Source organism: Rhinatrema bivittatum, chromosome 3 (genome assembly GCF_901001135.1).
Source record: "Rhinatrema bivittatum chromosome 3, aRhiBiv1.1, whole genome shotgun sequence".
Lineage (NCBI taxonomy): Eukaryota > Metazoa > Chordata > Amphibia > Gymnophiona > Rhinatrematidae > Rhinatrema > Rhinatrema bivittatum.
The window spans coordinates 484706560-484728151 of NC_042617.1; the positions used below are offsets into that span (position 1 = coordinate 484706560).

The 21592-nt window shown below is 45.0% G+C and overlaps 1 protein-coding gene across 1 annotated transcript in view; it reads right to left on the bottom strand.

Moving 5' to 3' along the window:
- The window catches only part of CD2AP (CD2 associated protein), a 387343-nt gene that overhangs the window by 62882 nt on the left and 302869 nt on the right, over positions 1 to 21592 (bottom strand). The gene's annotated exons all lie outside the window — the stretch shown is intronic.

Here is a 21592-nt window from a genome sequence, read left to right on the forward strand (position 1 = left end):
ATATTCTAAGCAGTTTACAGAAACATTACTTAAAATAAACCATAAAATAAACACAAAAATTAAATAAAAATCAAGCTGCCATCATATAAAACAATAAGAAAAAGATAATAGTAGTCCTTACATTGGAAATTCTCGTGCTACATAAAATTTGCCATACTAAACCTCAAATAGACTCCACAGGATGGAATGACGAAACTACTGTCACTTGGAGTCTTTATCTAAACGAATGGGATGGGAAGGTGTGGATTTAGCTACATTTTGCAGTTTTGCAAATCTCTTCCATGGAGGCTGGACTTAGAAAAGCCACTGACGCCACCATGGCTCTAATATTAGCCATGATATGCCTAGCCAGAGTCAGAGCTGCAATCTACTATCCAATTAGATAGGATGTGCTTGGCTACAGCTATTCCAGGTTTATTGGGGTCAAAAGGAAACAGAAATCTGGGTGGAATTTCTAAGGGCTTCAGTCTACACCAGATAAAAGGCCAAGGCTGTTCTGAAATCCAAACTGTGCAAGGCTTGATCACCTTTGTAGACATGTAGCCTGGGGACATTTTTGGAAGAATGATGGACTTGTTAAAGTATAAGCCAGCAACTTAGGAACCATGCACAGAATCACTCATGTGAAAAAACTTAGTAAAATTTATATAAGTCACTAAAGCCTGGAGCTTACTGATCCTACTTGCCAAAGTGATTGCCACCAAAAATGTTGAGATTACTTACCTGATAATCTCATTTTCCTTAGTGTAGACAGATGGACTCAGAACAAATGGGTATAGTGTGCTTGTGCTAGCAGTTGGAGATGGATCTGACGTCAGCACGGGTACATATACCCCCACAGGAAGTGAAGCTCTTCAGTAATCTTCCTTGCACAAGCTGTTATGGATATATGTGTACTGACGCTCAATGAAATATTGAAAACAGGATTCCCCTGACTGATTGATAGTAGCTGGAGACCGCCAGCATTCCCGACCCGAAGGCGTCGACACCAGGCAGAGTGGACGCACTCATGTAAGAAGTGATAAGGCTTACCTTGAATCGGTGAAACCAATGTATACAGGCAGCTGGGTGAGATGCTGAGTCCATCTGTCTACACTAAGGAAAACGAGATTATCAGGTAAGTAATCTCAACATTTCCTGTCGTGTAGCCAGATGGACTCAGAACAAATGGGATGTACAAAAGCTTTACTCCCGGACTGGGCGGGAGGCTGCCCGAGGACCGTGTAAAACTACCCTTGCGAATGCTGTGTCCTCCCTGGCCTGGACATCCAGACGGTAGAACCTGGAGAAGGTGTGGAGGGAGGACCACGTCGCCGCTTTACATATTTCTGCAGGCGACAGCATCCTAGATTCCGCCCAAGATGCTGCTTGGGCTCTGGTAGAATGAGCCTTGACTTGTAGAGGCGGTGACTTCCCGGCCTCCACGGGCGATGGTGGGCCGAGAGGCCGCTTCTCCTTGTTTCTTCCCACTGTGAAGGACGAACAGATGGTCAGTCTTTCGAACTGTTTCTGTCATTTCCAGATATCTGGGCAGCAATCTGCCGATGTCGAGATGGCGTAGCAAACTCCCTTCTTATTTCTTCAAGCCTGCCGTAGTTGGCAAGGATATAGTCTGGTTGAAGTGAAATCGTGAGACTACCTTAGGCAAGAAGGATGGAACTGTGCGAAGATGGATAGCCTCAGGAGTGAGTCTGAGAAAAGGATCCTGGCAAGACAGTGCTTGTAGCTCCGAGATGCGGCGTGCTGAACATACAGCCAGCAAGAACACCATCTTCAAAGTGAGAGAATGTAGAGACAGGCCCCGGAGGGGTCTGAAGGTGGATCCCGCGAGGAAATCCAAAGCTAAATTGAGGTTCCACAAAGGCACTGGCCACTTCAGTGGCGGACGAATGTGCTTGACTCCTTTCAGGAAGCGAGAAACATCTGGATGCTTGGCAATGGTCTTGCCATCCTTCCTGGGACCATAGCAAGACAGCGCAGCCACCTGAACCTTGATGGAGCTGAGGGAGAGACCCTTCTGAAGCCCATCCTGCAGGAAATCCAGAACCATAGGGATGGTAGTCGCATGGGGATTGGTGCCATGAGCATCGCACCAGGCTTCAAACACTCTCCAAATCCTGACGTAGGTGAGGGATGTGGAGAACTTGCGGGCTCGGAGGAGTGTGTCTATCACTGGCTCCGAGTAACCTCTCTTCTTCAGTCTAGCCCTCTCAATGGCCAGACCGTAAGAGAGAATTGAGCCGTATCCTCTTGAAGGATGGGACCTTGACGGAGCAGGTCCCTGAGCGGAGGCAGGGGAAGGGGCTCCCCTGCCAGTAGTCTTCTCATGTCCGCGTACCAGGGTCTTCTTGGCCAGTCTGGTGCCACCAGAAGAACTAGGCCCTGGTACTTCCGAATCTTGTGGATAAGGGCACCCAGCAGGGGCCATGGAGGAAAGGCGTATAGCAGGGCCCCTGGGGGCCACGGCTGAACCAGGGCGTCGATCCCCTGAGAGAACGGATCTCGCCTGCGGCTGAAGTATCTGGGTACTTGAGCATTGGACCTGTCCGCTAGTAGGTCCATGTCCAGAATCCCCCAGTGATCCACAATTATCTGGAAAGCTGTGGGGGACAGCTGCCACTCTCCCGGATTTAGGCTTTCTCTGCTGAGGAAGTCTGCCGTGGTGTTGTCCCTTCCGGCAATGTGGACGGCGGAGATGTCCTGAAGATTCGCCTCTGCCCAAGCCATCAGCAGGGCTATCTCGAGGGACACCTGTTGGCTTCTGGTTCTGCCCTGTCGGTTGATGTATGCCACCGTGGTGGTGTTGTCTGACATCACTGACTGCTCTGTTCCTCAGTCTGTGAACAAATTTCAGGCAGGCTAACCGGACTGCCCGTGCCTCTAGTCGGTTGATGTTCCACCCCGACTCTTCTCTGTTCCACCGCCCTTGGGCTGTGAGTTCTTCGCAGTGTGCTCCCCATCCGCTCAGGCTAGCATCTGTGGTGAGCAGAGTCCACGTGGGGGAGGACATCTTGGACCCCCTGCTCGTGTGGTTGGACTTCAACCACCACCGTAGCTGAGTCCGCACTCTGGCTGGTAGAGGTAGATGCATAGAGTAATGTCAGAAGCGGGGGCTCCATCGAGAGAGCAGGGAGCATTGTAGAGGTCTCATATGGGCCCTCGCCCAGGGTACCACGTCCAGGGTGGATGCCATGAGACAGAGAACCTGCAAGTAATCCCAAGCTGTGGGTCGACTGGCTCCCATCAAGGACCGGAGACGCATCTGAAGTTTTAATCTTCTCTTGGTGGTGAGACTGACTGTCTGCCTGGGTGTCGAACTGGACTCCCAGATATTCCAAAGATTGGGAAGGCTGTAGGCAACTCTTGCTGAGGTTGACTACCCATCCCAGGCTTTCCAGAAGGGTGATCACTCTGTTGGTTGCCCGATGGCTCTCCTCTCGCGATTTCGCCCTGATCAGCCAATCGTCTAGGTAGGGATGGACAAGGATTCCTTCCCGTCTGAGCGCCGCTGCTACCACTACAATCACCTTGGTGAAGGTCCGCGGCGATGTGGCCAGCCCGAAGGGCAAAGCCCGAAACTGGAAGTGGTGTCCTAGCACCTTGAAGCGTAGGTAGCGCTGATGATCCTGATGAATCAGGATATGCAGGTAGGCTTCTGATAGATCTAAGGCCGTGAGGAATTCTCCTGGCTGTACTGCATTCTTGACTGAGCGCAGAGTTTCCATGTGAAACCTCGGGACCCGTAAGTATTGGTTGACTGACTTGAGGTCCAGGACGGGCCGAAAGGTGCCCCCTTTCTTGGGTACCATGAAATAAATGGAATAATGCCTAGAATTCATTTCCCGTGCAGGTACCGGGACTATGGCTTTCAGGGACAGGAGCCTCGCCAGGGTAGCTTCCAATGCCGCCTTCTTGTGTATGGGACATGAAGATTCCACAAACTTGTCCGGAGGGAGATGATGGAAGTCCAGAAAATAACCCTCTCGAATGATGGCGAGGACCCACTGGTCCGACATAATCTCGACCCATCTGGGGTAGAAGAGGGTTAACCTGCCCCCTATGGCCCCGTCCCCGAGATGGATCGGCTGAATCTCATTGGGAGGCGCGGCCGGGACCTGAGCCCAAGCCGGCTCCTCTCTTCTGCTGCTTGGGCCGAAAGGACTGGTTCCTGGCCTGAGGACGAGGTGCCTGGTAGCGACCCCTATAGGGATTGAAGCGTGGAGAACTTCTGCCTCTGGAAGGCCTTGGAAAGGCGCGCTGGTTCCTTTTGAACCTGTCTTCTGGCAGTCGAGGTATGGGAGAAGCACCCCATGTGCTGGCCAGTTTATCAAGGTCGCTGTCGAACAGGAAGGACCCCTTAAAGGGCATTCTGGTGAGGCGTGTCTTCGAAGGAGCATCAGCAGACCAATTCCGTATCCAGAGCTGCCTCCTGGCAGCCACAGAAGAAGAGATCCCCTTAGCTGTTGTACGGACTAGGTCGGATGTGGCATCTGTGAGGAATGAGAGAGAGGATTCCATGTCCACTGCCGGAGCATTGTTCCTAACCTGTGACAAACAGGAGCGCGTCACCACTGTGCAGCAGGTTGAGATTCGCAAAGACAGAGCTGCCACCTCAAATATCTGTTTCAGGATGGTGTCCAGTCGCCTGTCATGAGCCTCACTGAGGGCCGCCCCCCCCCCTCAACTGGAATGGTAGTGCGCTTGACCACAGCGCTAACTAAGGCGTCCACCTGAGGGCACGCCAGCATCTCCTTGATAGCCGGATCCAGGGGGTACATATGCCTATCAGCCCCCGCCCCCCCTTTGAATGAGGCCGCCGGTGCAGCCCATTCCAGATCTATCAATTGCTGTGCAGCTTGCAAGAAGGGAAAATGGCGGGCTGAAGGACGAAGACCTTCCAGCAGAGGGTTCTGTGTAGGTGGCACCGCAGGGCTGGGCCCCGAAATATCCAACTCCGCCAGGCACTGAGATATTAGGTCGGAGAGATCTTCCTTGGGAAAGAACCGCCTCATGGTTCGATATGGCTCCATCCCTGAAGGAAGTTCCCCCTCCTCGGAGGGTTCTGAGTCGGTCTCCGAGACATCAGGGTCCGCCTGAACCGGACTGCCCGGAGGCGGTGCACGATAAGGGCGCGAAGGTCCAGGGGCAGGGTCCACTGGAGCAGCAGCAGGAGCAGCAGCCCCTGTAACAGCAGGGCCTGGACGGGAAGCTGATTGCATCTGTACAAAGGCATGGATCCCCTTAAAGAGGTCCACCCATGAAATGGAGGTGGACTCAAGTCGCCTAGGTACCAGATCCCCCTGGATTCCCGGCTGTTCGAGACTGCCTGCAAGATCTGGGGTGGCCCCTGGAGAACTATCCACAAACCGTGGTTGAGACTGGTCCTGGCCCGAGGCTCCCACTGCCTCCTCACATTGGGCACAAAGGGAGTCTGGCTCCTCGCTGTGCGTGGCTCTGAGCTGGCATGCTGAACAGAGGCCGTGAGTTTTCACGCCAGAATCAGGAGGCGCCGCCGCCTGGGACACCGGGGCATTCGATTGGTCCATTGCGCTAAAGTAATATGCGGCAGCAATATGCGCTTAATACAATAGGCGCTCAATACAACGTGCGCTCAACAATATGCGCTCAATGCTAAGCGGCAGCTATATACGCTTAATACAATATGCGCTCAATACTAAGCGGCAGCTATATACGCTAAACAGAATATGCGCTCAATAATATGCGGTCAGCAATATACGCTAAACAGAATATGCGCTCAATAATATGCAGTCAGCAGTATGTGCTCAATATAGGCGCCTATCATGGGCGCTCAATACCTGAACCGGGCCAACAAAATGGCGACCACCGCAGCGTGCCGCATACAGGCAACGCCGCCGATCCTCAACTTCGGAGACCAAAAGTAAAAGTTGTGCGCCTTACCTGATCCTCTGCGCTTCCCGGCTAGAACCCGGGCGGTCTCCGGCTGCGGGGGAGAGGGGAAGTACCGTCACCACCGTGCTTGAGGAATGCACCCGCTGCCTCCCAGGTCCACGCCGGGACCGAGGCGCCTCTTAGCCCGCAGGCTTGGTCCTTGCCGCGATTCGGCCACCGGACCGAGGCCTAACCTCCGAGGGAGCACGGAAACTCACCCCGGGAAGCTCAACTGGGGGAGGGACCAGTGGTATCACCGCAGGAGTGCGGGGCTCGATGTTCCTGTAAAGATTTTAGAAGTAGAAAAGTAGAAGTAGATTGGAAACACGCTCAGCGAGCGTGCAGGCTCTCCAAACTGCTTTGGAGACGGAAATTACTGAAGAGCTTCACTTCCTGTGGGGGTATATGTACCCGTGCTGACATCAGATCAGTCTCCAACTGCTAGCACGAGCACACTATACCCGCTTGTTCTGGGTCCATCTGGCTACACGACAGGAAATATGACCTTCCAGATCAGGTAACTCAAGTAGCAAGAGTCTAATAGGGCAAAGGGAGATTTCACGAACTGTGTGAGCACCATACTGAGGTGCAAAGAAATAGCAGGAGGCTGTGATCGATGGCTACAACTGAAGCAAATCTCCGCATGAATCTGACAACCAAAGGTTACACGGTGGCAATAAGTGCTAACTGCACTGAGATGAACCCTAATGGACTTAGTATTCAGATCAGACTATGAAAGATGTAGAACATCTTCAAGCAGTTTTTGTATGGGGCAGGAGAAAAGGTCTTGGTCCTTTCCCTTACACTAGAAGGCAAACCTCTCATTTAAAACCATACGGTTTCCTTGTGGAACCCTCTCTACCAGAAAATCGTGACATCCTCAGATAAGTTAAAGAATTAATGTTACCTCTTATCATCCAGTCTGTGGGGGCTAAGGATCTGATGCTGGGATGACACAGTGTTCCCTGGTTCTGAATGATGAGAGCTGGGGAATTACCCATCTTGTTTAGTTCCCTGATGGGTAACTCCCAGAAGAGGGGAAACCAAATCTGCCTTAGCAAGTAGATTTCTGAGAATTATGGTCCCCCCCGTTTCTTCTAAATTTTAGCAAGGTTTTTGCCACTAGAAGAGCTGGAGGGCAAGCATAGAGAAGACCTTCCCAACCCTCGAAGAAGGTATCCAAAGCTAGTTTGCCTCGAGTTCCTCTCCTGGAGCAGAAGTTTTGGACCTGTTCAGAGAAGAGACAAAGATCTCCATGGGTGTTCTCCATTTGTGGAATATCTGGGTTGCTTCCCTTGAGAGAGGTCTAGGCCTACATTTGGACAGCTTCCTGACACAGGAGGTACGATACTAGCCTTCCTGCTTGTTCACATGGAACATTTACTAATTGTCTGGATGAGGACAATTGTGCTTGCCATCCAATCTCTGAAAGCCTTTAGAAAGTACCATCATTACTATGTTACGTTACTATGTTTCCCTAAGCTCTAGGAAATGTATCTGATGCAGATTAAAAGCCTTGGATATGCCTCTCTTCTACATGGACCCCCACCCCCCAGCCTAGACTGGATGCATACATGATTAGGACAATTTGAGTTGGAGAAATTTTGAAGGCGATTCCTTTTGCCAGATTTGATTAAATCGGCCACCAGGACAGAGTCCTTGAGTTACTAGGTGGCTTGGACGCTGTGTCAAAGATCTTGAGTGGCCTGCATCTACTATGTTCATTGGGTCCATTGGGCTCATCTTGTACATAAAACATATGTACACATTACATGAACTACTTGATGTCATGTGACTCAACATCCTTAACATATTCCATGCTAATGTCTGACACTATTCTACTTCTATCATTTTCTGCAGAAGGCTTTTGCATGAATTATGTCTTGCAGAGCTCTTATAAATTCCAACTGATGTGACAGCTCTAAAAGGATAATTTGGGATAATTTACTATGAACCCTAGCAAGTCCAGCACCCAGATGATTTTGGCCATCAATTTAATTGTCCAGGTAGGGAACTACATATACCCCAATGTGCGTAAATATACAGCCACTACTGCAAAACATTTTGTGAACACGTATTGCTGACACTAGGCTGAATGGAAGTACATGATAACGGAGGAAGTATTTCTCTACTACAAATCTGAGATATTTCCTGTGACAATATCTGTGTGGGTATAAGCATCCTTTCAACCACAGGAGCATAATCATTTTTCTTTTTACTGGAAACTGATATTAATGCATTAGCTCTCTATATAATGGCTCTCCAAGAACATATCAAAGTCCTTTAGTCAAATGCAAAGAGCCTCAAACAGTGGCTGGACCTCCATCTGCAAAGCAAAAGATGGCAACTCTGTGATCCAATGCTGCTGGATCTTATTAAACTTTTTCTCAAAAATTGCTAATGTTGATACAGCATAGTAAGTTAGAACTGGGGGTCACATTTTCCTGGATCTCTTGAAGATCTGTGGCTGGTATCTGGATCCTTGGATGTTACTGTGATTCCTGAGAACAATGTGAAGGTAAGCTTTCCTCTTTATGGGGATATTTCAGGACATTTAGGGCCACAGGCAGAATCTCCTGGCATCACACAGTGATGGGATTAATGCTTCTTAGCCTTTGAATCCTCTAGGAGTAATCTTCCTGCATGTGGGGCATTCCAACTTCATCATCATCCACCATGCAGAGTACATATCATAGGGATCCATGATAGACAATATACATGGGCACAGAGGACACTTATTGAAACTGCTGGCTATCTTCTGCTTCTCATACATCAGATTGATATCAAAGACTCAATTTGACCAAAACCACTAAATACACAGATACTGATGCACTGGCAGATTATGGAAACAAAAAAAATAACTTGAAACAAGAAAATCTAGCTAGTGAATCTAATAGACATGGAAGGTGGTGAACTAGGAGGCTCTGCAGACAAGTTAGATGTGAGGGACTCCCCCATGTGCCATTAATGAGGCAGGAGAGCAAGCACATACTAAGTGGCGCATATCAAATCATCTAGAAGCTTGGCAGGCTCCATCAGATGTCAATCACCTGTGTGGCATACTACATTCTGCTTGTCCTTGGAGAAAGTAACTTATATTGGAAATTCCTATCAAAAATGGAGAAATCTGCTGTACAACTGCTAATTTGTTAAGTTTGTGTGCATTTTCCCAAAGGAAAATCACTCCAGATTTTGCAAATTAGCTGTCCCACAGATTTCCATGGATCCACTAAAGGAAATCTGATACATTTCCCCAGTGTATCTTGGGGACATTTACACATTTGCCAATTTGAACCAGGCTCAAATCTACCTCATTCAATGGTGGCTTAAAAATATTCAGACATTCCTATTGTTTAGAAATTTAGGTGAAAATATCTACAGCTAAAAACAAATGTGAAGGGGAAGCCATCTTTTAAATGTTTGTGATGCTAAGGACCACAGTAGTAAAATTAAAAAATTCTGCTTACTGTATTATGATCATTCTGGTCTCACATTTGCAGTCATATAAAAGGATTAGGCAAAAGTAGGACCCATCATCTCAAGAAAAGAGTCAACATGCCTCTTAATTCGCTTGTTTAATTTTGAAATAGCACATCTTTTGCTCATGGTTTCAATTTCTTGTAACTTCTGGAATGGAGTAAAAGCCACAAGAAATTGAATAAGAAAATGTTTCTGCAGAGGACAGTGTGCTATTTGTCCAACCCTTATAACATACTCCCTTAAGCAATGAAGCTCCTCCCCCCCCCCCAATGCTTTTTGCACTAATTCTGCTTGTTTGTTTTTCTGCAGAATTCTAGAAGCTGTAAGAAAAAAGGAAAGCACTAAAAAATGTGTTTCAAAATTATACAAGCAAATTGACTTTAAATTTTTCCCTGACCTTTAAATATGGAGGTCCATGTTCAGTCACTGTCCATAGATCAAAGTTAGCTGAATAAAATTATCCGGCTAACTTTAGAGATATATTCAATAGTACAGCCACACTACTGAATATAGCAATCTACCTTAAAGTTAGCTGGCTAACTTTAGATCAGCTCTTTGGTCCAGCTAAGTTAGCCATTTAATTTGGCTGCCTGTTACGCCCCAGAATACCCCCAACATTTCTGGCTAAATTCTAGGCTCCTAACTTATTAGCCTGCTAGAATTTAGCCAGATAAGTGCCCAAATCTTCATTTAGCTGAAAAGCTTCTCAGTTAACTGGTTAAATGCTTTTGAATTTAGTTTTTTTAACTCTTTTCTATACCGACCATCATGACAAATGTCATATCACCGGTTTACACAGAACAAGGGGTAAGAACAACTTTAAAACAAACCACTTTACGAGAAGCAAAGTTACATTAAACAAGGGGGTAGAACATGGGAGGCTGAGGTAGCCAGAAAACAAAGGATAGACAAGCTAAATAGCAACTAGACTGGCAGCGGGTGCCGGACTGTTTGAGTATGACTGGGTATAGCTAGGTATGGCTAGGTGGCATTTTGAGGATTTTTGAGGTTATGGGAATGCTTGAAGGAATAGCCAAGTTGAGTTTTTTTCCGAAATGTTGGGAGGCAGGGTTCTAGTCTGAGGTCCGAGGGCATGGCATTCCATATGGATGTTGTCTCAGATTTTTTTTTTTTTTTTTTAAAGATATTCAGTTTAGGGCCGGTCACATGCAAGATATAAAATATCCACTCTGCATCCAGTATCCTTGTTAAACAAGAGGACAGAGCAAAGTAACAGGAAATTACATTTGCAGGCAGTGTTCAGAGACACTGGATAAGTTGTAGAAATTTAGATTATTCAAATTCTTGACTAGTAATCTCGTCTTAATCTTTAATAATCATTTTCTGGTTCTTTACTGAGGGATGAGGTTAAGACTAGGTTGTAGCAGAAGATATTTCCTTTATTTTGGAAGGAGAAAATAAAATCCCCAAAAATCTTAATGGTTTTTTTTTTTTAATTGTCAAGTCAATATGGACCAAACAGTGTATAATGCGAAGGGAATAGAAAAAAAAATCAAAACAAGGAGGTAAAAAGGCAAAATAAACTAAAGCAACAAAGAATAAGGGAAAACAGAAAAAGTAGCACAAGAGGATTAATTAGGGGAAACATTGATAACTTGGCACTACAAGTTTAATTACAGGATTCAACTCCTAATCCTTAGGCCACAAGGGCTGAAGGTACTACAGAGGCAATGTTTGTCTTACAAATGGATGAGGCTCGATGGATAACAAATAATGATTTTTACTATTTTGAACAGAACATACATAACTTAAAACATACATATGTTGTGCTTGGGAAAAATGCCTGGCCTTTCTTCCTCAAGCTTAGTTGCTTCACTCCCTCACATATAACACTATGCTGGAATCTTTAATTCCTCTTCTCTTATGGTCCCTTGTGTACAGACACATGGAAGCACTCACTCCACCAAATAGATACGGCCACTCACTTCAGTGTTCACATCTCACCCCTGGGATGGAGAAAATCCCAGTTACTGCTCAACAGCAACACTTATTGTGCTTGCTTAAGAGGAAGTCTGCTGTAGAGACTAGTCTAGCCATGGAAAATAGGTAGCTGCAAACAAAGGTTCATAGCATTGTAGCCCCAGTTTAGGCCAGTTTGGATTAAGCTGAAGCTCAAAGAACAGGAAGAAGGTACCAGGCATAAAGCAGAGTTGCTTATTTGTAACGTGCTGACATCCTGTCAGTACTCTCACATGGGTGACATTCAATGAATCCCAGAATGGAAAACTTATGTCAAAGTTTCCAGAACTTTGACAGAGACCTCACTTGGCATCTCTATGGCATGCCATTATACCATGCATTCACGTGCTAGTTTGCCACATGTCCTCTGTCTGGAACAGAAGTGCGGGACCTTTTTGCTCCCAGGACACGTGAACTTACCATTACTAGTGTTCCCCAATGGCGAAAGATCTTGTTCGCCACCTCCCAGTTCAAGGACTGACTCAGTATGTCCGCTAGCATGCTGTTTCCAACCAACTAAGTGGCTCTAAAGACCATCTCTCTCGAGATGGTCCAACTCCACAGCTGGACAGCCTCCTGACACAGAAGATACAAGCCCGTTCATCTCTGCTACTTGATGTAATACTTGTCACTTGATTGTCCAACTAGGCAAGGGTAACATTTGTTGGATAGCTGATCTCTGAAAGCCCTTAGACTGTACTGAATCTTCCAGAGCTCCACGAAGTTTATCTGATGTCACTTTTCCTGGGCATATCAAGAGCCCTAGATGCATAGTCCATCTACATAAGCTAATCCAATCTAGAGTGGATGCATCAGTCATGAGGACAATTTGGACTGGAGAAATTTGGAAGGGATTTCTCTGACTAAATTGGAATTGTTCCATCACCAGGCCAAAGAGTCTCTTAGCAACTGATTGATCTAGACACTGTTCCCTAGATTTTGAATGGTCTGCATTCACTGAGACCCTGTCTCTTCTCATGTAAACATATACCATGGGAGTTACATGCACTGTTAATGGAACGAGGCCCAACAGCCTCAACAACTGTCGGGTTGTCTCCTGAGTCATTTGCATCTCTTGCTGCAACTACCTTTGCTGTGGAAGGAAGGCTTGCTTGAGTCGTATCTAGCAGAGCTCTGAAAAACTACAATTGAGGTGATGGACTGAAGTGAGACTTGGGGTAGTTGATAAAGCTTAGTAACTCAACATCCAATGCTTATGCATATCGAATCCTCAGCTTCTGCCAGAGATGAGCTCTTGACCAGCCAGTCATCAAAATAAACACATGCACCTCCAGTTTGCAGTGGATCACAACATAGCCAGGAATTTTATGAAGACATGTGGGGCAGATGTTAGCCCGAAGGGCAAAACATGATATTGGAGGAGGCGGTTTACTACTACAAATCGGAGATATTTCTTGTGAACAGGGAAAATCTCTATGTGAGTACAGATATCCTTGAGTTCAATAGCATAGCCAGTCCCCTTTTTTGAAGAAAAGGGATTAAGGTGCCCAAGGAAATCTTGAACTTTTTTTGTTAAATTTAACAGCATTTATTAATTGCTTTACAGATAAAAAGTTCTCAGTGATGAATTTGATTAGAGGAAGTGAACTACAATTGTCTTTCTTGGAGAAGATGAACTACAATACATACATTTTCTGGCTGAATTCAACTGCGGAGACCTTACTTTGAAGGGGGATTTTTTTTTTTTTTTAATAGCTTTTTGCACTTTTTTTATCTTACTCATTTTTTCTACTTAGCTTTAGAAAGAGTAGAAGGGCTGGGGTTTGTCTTGCTCTAGTGTCTTTTTCTGCCTTTGGATTTAGTAGCACAAAGGGACAGCTTTTTCTTTGAAGCTTGAAGTTGAAAGGCACTCATTGCCTGTGTTAATTGGATCAGGTTCTTATCTGCCTTTATTAGAGGAAATGAACTACAATAAATACATTTTTTGGCTGAAATCAACTGAAGATCTTACTGTGAAGGGGGATTTTTTTTTTATTAGGTTTTTATTTTTCTTTGGGAAAAGGGTTTTTGGAGTTGCTTTTTTTTCTGTTTTAGGTATTTTTTCTATTTAGCTTTAGAACAGAAAGAGTAGAATGGAAAAAGCTCCCTTCCTTCCCCTTCACCCAAACTCCCAACAACCCCCCTACCTTCAACTCTAAATTTACAGACTAACCCAATAATTAAGGGATTGGAATATAGACAATAACCTGACCTTGGTTGGCAGAGTATCACAAGGAAATAATTTAGATAAATTTAATTACTGTGGAATCAAAACATTTATGTTCAGGAGGAGCTTAATTAGAAATACCATAATAGATACTTCACATAAGTAATTTTTAAGATAAAAGCGAAAAATACCGTTTGGTAGCAAGTGAATTATCTCATTTTGTGTTTTCTGAAAATAGAACAAATTAAGTAAATTTCTTGTGAGTTGACTGGCAGCAACATTTTAGATCTTGGGGCAATGATATCTTGTCGATCTGGTTTACTTTTATACTTTGAGCATGACAATCCAGTGGGAGCACAGAGGAGAGGATCACCTTGCTGGTGGCTGAAAGGAATCAGTAAGTTTTTGCTTGGGACATTGTCTATTTTAAAAGTATTGGGCAAAGTTAACTATTTGGTAATATTTTTTAGTGTGTTTGTGTTTTTAATAGTAAGGCAGCACATAAGCAGAAGTTAGACTGTTTGTATTTTTAAACAGTCAGTCAGTAAGGCAGCTAGTAAGCAGCAGTTAGAGTGTATATTTAAAAAAAAAAAAAAAAAAAAAGAGCCAGAAGCTAGAAATAAGCTAGGAGAAGTGTATACCTAATTAAAAAGGTTGAAAAGTTCAGTTCAGTTACTCACCTTGGAAAGGTGTTGAGGTAATGTAATTGGGTTTGATTAGGTACCAACATTTGTTAATCAAGCGAGCAGTGAGTCATTCTGGCTGACTAACTGAAGTTAGACTGTTTGTATTTCCCAACTCTCCCACCCACCCCTAGCTCATCCTTTAATTTACAGGCAGGTGCCACTTAAGAAAAACACCTTATTGAGAGCTTGATAATTCCCGTGTAGGCCACTACTAGACATATAGGGGCAGATTTCCAAAGGGATACATTTGCACCCCCTGAAAACCTGCCCCAAGCTCTCCCTGCGTGCGCCGAGCCTATGTTGAATAGGCTCGGTGGCGCGCGCAAGCCCCGGGACGCGCATAAGTCCCGGGACTTTCCTGGGGGGGCGTGCCGGGGGGCATGTCGTGGCGGCGCATCATCCGGCGGTGGGACTGCGGGTGTGCTTCCGGCCCGGGGGCATTTCAGGGGTGTGGCTGAGGCCTCCGAAACTGCTCCCGGGCCGGGGAACTGCGCTCTGGCCGGCGCGCGCGAGTTACACCTGCCTCAGGCAGGCGTAACTTTTCTAACAAACAGGCCGATACAGTAAGGACGCTGTAGAAAGTGCGCGGCAGTGCCAGGCGCACCCGCGTTTGCTGCACGCACAGTTCAGAAGACATACCGCTCGATACAGTATTTAAATGGCATGCAAATGCAAGCCACATCCATGAAGTGCAATCCATTTTACTGTATAGGCACTATACAGCGCCTATACAGTATCCTGGGTGCGCTGGTACCTGTCATTTCAAATGTCATTTGAAATGTCAGGTACCAGGAAGTGGATACAGAAGAAGGGCTGCCTGATCCCATCACTCCCCGGGACAAGATCAAAGTGAATCAGGCAAACTTTCCCCCAGCCCCCGCTCACCTGCCCTGGCCGCGTCCATGGGTGCTGATCTCCCATGCCGACAGCTCCGGAGCAGCCCCAGTCCTCTCTCCCCTCCTCCCGGGAACAGCCGGCGGCGAGAGCGGCTTCAGCAGCCCGAGGTGGATTGGGAGCTCCCCATGGCTCCCAGGGTTCCTATTCTCTAAAAGGTAATTAGCGCACGCCGTGACCTCGGACGTCCAGCCGAGATGAAGGGGGGCTTCCCAGTCTTTTGCATTGAGTATCACATGTATGATTTTTTACCCACCGGTGAGAAATTGTACACGTGCATGCAATGCGAAGAGTTCCTGGCTCTCAAAGAACGAGTCCGATCTCTGGAGGCTAGAGTGGCAGACCTGGAGGAGCTGAGGCTGAGAGAGAGGTATATAGATGAGACCTTCAGGGACATAGTCGCAAACTCCCAACTTCAGACTGGCAGCCCTGGTGCTGCCTTGAAGGAAGAAGGTCTCATGATTGGAGAGCATCAACCTGATACAGCAGGAAAGGATCCTGTATGACCTCCTCTCCAGGTGATGCATTGTGCTTTCGCACTGAGGATATCTCCCCAAGGCCTACTGCCCAGGAGGGAAGGGTTAGGTTGGCCGTCATAGTTGGTGATTCGATTATTAGGAATGTAGACAGCTGGGTGGCGTGAGGATCGCCTGGTAACATGCTTACCTGGTGCGAAGGTGGCGGACCTCACACGTCACCTAGATAGGATTTTAGACAGTGCTGGGGAGGAGCCGGCTGTCGTACATGTGGGCACCAATGACATGAAAATGTGGGAGGGAGGTTCAGGAAGCGAAATTTGGGCTCTTAGGTAGGAAGCTTAAATCCAGAACCTCCAGCGTAGCATTCTCTGAAATGCTCCCTGTTCCACGCACAGGTCACCAGAGGCAGGCAGAGCTCCGGAGTCTCAATGTGTGGATGAGACAATGGTGCAAAGAAGAGGGATTCAGTTTTGTTAGGAACTGGGGAACCTTTTGTGGAAGGGGGGAGTCTCTTCCGAAGGGATGGGCTCCACCTTAACCATGATGAAACCAGACTGCTGGCGCTAACTTTTAAAAAGGAGATACAGCAGCTTTTAAACTAGAACAAAGGGGAAAGCAGACAGTCACTCGGCAGCCCATGGTTTGGAGAGAGGTATCTTCAAAGGATACTAATGATACATTAGAATTAGGGCATCCCGACAGTGAGGTTCCAATTATAAGAAAAGTAGTTCAAGTGCCTGTTACTAAAAACTCAGCTGAGCTAAAAAATTGCAACTTATCACTAACAATTAAAAAGCAGAATGAAAATACAAGCAAAAAACAAACTTTGAAATGTTTGTATGCTAATGCCAGAAGTCTAAGAAGTAAAAAGTGGGAGAATTAAAATGTATAGCAGTGAACAATGACAGACTTAATTGGCATATCAGAGACATGGTGGAAGGAGGACAACCAATGGGACAGCACTATACCGGGGTACAAATTATATCGCAATGACAGAGAGGAGCACCCGGGAGGCAGTGTGGCATTTTATATCCGGGATGGCATAGAGTCCAACAGGATAAACATCCTGCATGAGACTAAATGCACAATTGAATCTTTATGGGTAGAAATCCCTTGTGTGTCGGGGAAGACTATAGTAATAGGAGTATATTACCATCCACCTGGTCAAGATGGTGAGACATAGTGAAATGCTAAGAGAAATTAGGAAAGCTAACCAAATTGATAGTGCAGTAATAATGGGAGACTTCAATTACCAAAACACACACAATGTGGAATCCAACAAAATTTTTTTAAGTTTTAGCCTAAGAAGGTGTCAGCAAGCCTGACCTTGTGTGACTTCCAAAACAGAGACACCAACCTGTCTTCTAATCATTCACCTTCATCATTTTTTTTTTAATACATCAAAAATATTTATATTTTTCATTTTTTTCTAAAAATAGTCTGCCATCATTAGAGATTCTCAAAAAACAGACTCTTGAATGTAATTGCTTACATAGCCCAACACAGCCAGTGTTTCGCTTAATAGCTTCCTCAGGGGCATACGAAAAATATTTACAGAAGAATCCTTAACCCTTTAAACAGGACGTTACGTCTCGACCATCTTATCATGGAAACATGATGAAGGTGAATGATTAGAAGACCGGTTGGTGTCTCTGTTTTGGTGTCTCTGTTTTAGAAGTCACACAACGTCAGGCTTGCTGACACCTTCGTAGGCTAAAATTTAAAAAATTTTGTTGGGTTATACATTGTGTGTTTTTTGGTTTTGGTTGTTGTTGTGAACCACCGACTCCTTGTGTTTAAAGTTGTGTAAGACTTCAATTACCCCAATATTGACTGGGTAAATGTATCATCGGTACATGCTAGAGATATAAAGTTCCTGGATGGAATAAATGACATTTTTATGGAGCAATTTGTTCAGGAACAACAAGAGAGGGAGCAATTTTAGATCTAATTCTCAGTGGAGCACAGGATTTGGTGAGAGGTAACAGTGGTGGGGCCACTTGGCAACAGTGATCATATGATCAAAGTTGAATTAATGACTGGAAGGGAGACAGTAAGCAAATCCACGGCTCTCAGCTAAACTTTCAAAAGGGAAACTGATAAAATGAGAAAAATTGTTAGAAAAAAAAACTGAAAGGAGCAGCTACAAAGGTAAAAAGTATGCAAGAGGCATGATCATTGATAAAAAATACCATCCTAGAAGCACAATCCAGATGTATTCCACACATTAAAAAAGGTGGAAAGGCGGCAAAACGATTACCGGCATGGTTAAAAGGGGAGGTGAAAGAAGCTATTTTAGCCAAAAGATCTTCATTCAAAAATTGAAGAAGGATCCATCAGAAGAAAATAGGATAATGCATAAGCGTTGGCAAGTTAAATGTAAGACATTGATAAGACAGGCTAAGAGAGAATTTGAAAAGAAGTTGGCCGTAGAGGCAAAAACATTAAAAACGTTTTAAAATATATCTGAAGCAGAAAGCCTGTGAGGGAGTCAGTTGGACAGTTAAATGATCGAGGGGTTAAAGGGGCATTTAGAGAAGATAAGGCCATCACGGAAAGATTAAATGATTTCTTTGCTTTGGAGTTTACTAAAGAGTATGTTGGGGAGATACTCGTTCCAGAGAATGTTTTCATGGGTAATGATTCAGATGGACTGAACCAAATCACGGTGAACATAGATGTGGTAGGCCTGATTGATAAACTGAAGAGCAGTAAATCACCTGGACCGATGGTATACACTCCAGGGTTCTGAAAGAACTAAAAAATGAAATTTCAGACCTATTAATAAAAATTTGTAATCTATTATTAAAATCATCCATTGTACCTGAAGAGTGGAGGATAGCTAATGTAACTCCAATATTTAAAAAGGACTCCAGGGCCGATCCGGGAAACTACAGAGCGGTTAGCCTGACTTCAGTACCAGGAAAAATAGTGGAAAGTGTTCTAAGCATCAAAATCACAGAACATATAGAAAGACATGGTTTAATGGAACAAAGTCAGCATGGCTTTACAAAAGGCAAGTCTTGCCTCATAAATCGGTTTCACTTTTTTGAAGGAGTTAATAAACATGTGGATAAAGGTGATCTAGTAGATGTAGTGTACTTGGATTTTCAGAAGACGTTTGACAAAGTACCTCATGAGAGGCTTCTAAGAAAACTAAAAAGTCATGGGATAGGAGGCAATGTCCTTTCGTTGATTACAAACTGGTTAAAAGACAGGAAACGGTAGGATTAAAGGATTAAATGGTCAATTTTCTCAGTGGAAAAGGGTAAACAGTGGAGTGCTTCAGAGATCTGTACTTGGACCAGTTCTTTTATTTATTTATATATATATATATATATATATATATATATATATATATATATATATATATATATATATATATGTGTGTGTGTGATCTGGAAAGGAATATGCGAATGAATACGATGAAGAATACGTTCCTCATGAGAGGCTTCTTGGAAAATTAAAAAGTCATGGTATAGGTGGCGATGTCCTTTCGTGGATTACAAACTGACTAAAAGACAGGAAACAGAGTAGGATTAAATGGACAATTTTCTCTGTGAAAGGGAGTGGGCAGTGGAGTGCCTCAGGGATCTGTATTGGGACCCTTACTTTTCAATATGTTTATAAATGATCGGGAAAGAAATACGACGAGTGAGGTAATCAAATTTGCAGATGATACAAAATTGTTCAGAGTAGTTAAATCACAAGCAGATTGTGATCAATTGCAGGAAGACCATGTGAGACTGGAAAATTGGGCATCGAAATGGCAGATGACATTTAATGTGGATAAGTGCAAGGTGATGCATATAGGGAAAAATAACCCATGCTATAGTTACACAATCTTAGGTGCTACCGACCAAGAAAGATCTAGGCGTCATAGTGGATAACACATTGAAATTGTCTGTTCAGTGTGCTGCGGCAGTCAAAAAAGCAAACAATGTTGGGAATTATTAGGAAGAAGGGAATGGTGAATAAAACAGAAAATGTCATAATGCCTCTGTATCGCTCCATAGGGAGACCCCACCTTGAATACTGTGTACAATTCTGGTCGCCGCATCTCATAAAACATAATTGCGATGGAGAAGGTAGAAAGAAGGGCGACCAAAATGGTAAGGGGAATGGAACAGCTCCCCTATGAGGAAAGACTAAAGCGGTTAGGACTTTTCAGCTTGGAGAAGAGATGGCTGAGGGGGGATATGATAGAGGTTTTTAAAATCATGAGAGGTCTAGAACGGGTAGATGTGAATCGGTTATTTAGTCTTTCAGATAATAGAAAGACTAGGGGCACTCCATGAAGTTAGCATGTGGCACATTTAAAACTAATCGGAGAAAGTTCTTTTTCACTCAACGCACAATTAACCTCTGGAATTTGTTGCCAGAGGAAGTTGTTAGTGCAGTTAGTATAGTTGTGTTTAAAAAAGGATTGGATAAGTTCTTGGAGGAGAAGTCCGTAACCTGCTATTAAGCTGACTTAGAAAATAGCCACTGCTATTACTAGCATCAGTAGCGTGAGAGACAGTTTTTGGGTACTTGCCAGGTTCTTATGGCCTGGATTGGCCACTGTTAGAAACAGGATGCTGGGCTTGATGGACCCTTGGTCTGACCCAGTATGGCATGTTCTTATGAGTCTACAAAGGAATCAACCCCAAACTACGTACCTCTAATATATAAATACATTACAGTCTGAAAGAATAAGATAATACACTTGATACATCCAAGCATCAAGTGAGCATTTGAATGGGATAAAGTAATGGCAAAAGCCAGAAAGATCATTGGGCCAGATAGGGAGAGGAATGATCAACAGAAAAAGAGGTGATATTGCCCATAGAGGGCAAATCTTTTCTCCTAATAGTATCCATAGTTCTAGAATCCTTTCCTGGGGGCACAGAGGAGTTCTAGATCTCTTGGCCTTTTTAAGAGTGAATTCAACCACAGATTAGCATGTTAGCTGCCAAATCCAAGGGCCTTTTTGGATGAGACAAACCGCATCCACTTTTCTATTCACGGGAGCCACAGAAAGGAGATTTTTCCACAAACATATTTGTACTTCCTGAAGGATCTTATGAACTGGAATTGCCATGATCTCCTAGAGGGTTCCATGAACTGGAGGATGTCCAGGATCTTGGTCCTGGACTCTTCCTCTGTAATTTAAATGTAATGAAGGGGAGGTTTTCCGATGGGGATTTCCTTATGTCTGGCAGAGGAGAGGGTTCAGAGGGGAGACCTGTTGACATTTCCTCTTCAGAGAGGTCCACAAAGTTGTGGCTGTACCCACTAATATTGGGAGTCCAACTCATCCTGGTCTGATGGTGAGAACTTTCGGTACTCTGTCCATAGCCCACGGGTCTTGGATCAGAACAGCTGGCTATTTTGGCCGAAACTCTGGGGAACCTCAATGTCTGGGGAAAGCTCCCACTTCAAGGACCCAAAAATCACCAATGTGCCAGAAACTATTGACCCCAACGCCCCTATGGGTATCAGTGTCAGATTGGGCATTAGTACATCCTCCATTGAGCACTCTAAGGGAATCCAGAAGCAGCTTGAAGATCAACTGTGCCAACCTTGGTACCTTCATTGCCCCGATAGAGTTCCCTGCAGCACCTTCTCCAAAGTGTGACAATGTTAACACCAACTGTGGGGCAGAAGACGTGATCACATCCTCTTCAGAACACCAGGCTCCGTGGAAACAGTCACAAATCCCTGGCCTGTCTTTATGATGAGCTGTCCTCGATGCAGGACTGCTTGGGGGTGGGGGGAGGGATCTTGGCAGATGTTGCACTATTTCTGTTCCTAGCCTTGTGCATCAATAGAGATGAATTTTGATGCTTCTTTGCCTTCCCTCAATGCTCGGCATGAGATCTCTATGCTGGAGTCGAAGAGGTGGAACCAGACACCTTCAAGTGAGAGGAATTAAGACAATGGCTTGTCTCTGGGTTCCCTATAGACAGACGGCATCGAGGAAGCCAACATGACAATTATACTCCTTCCATCAG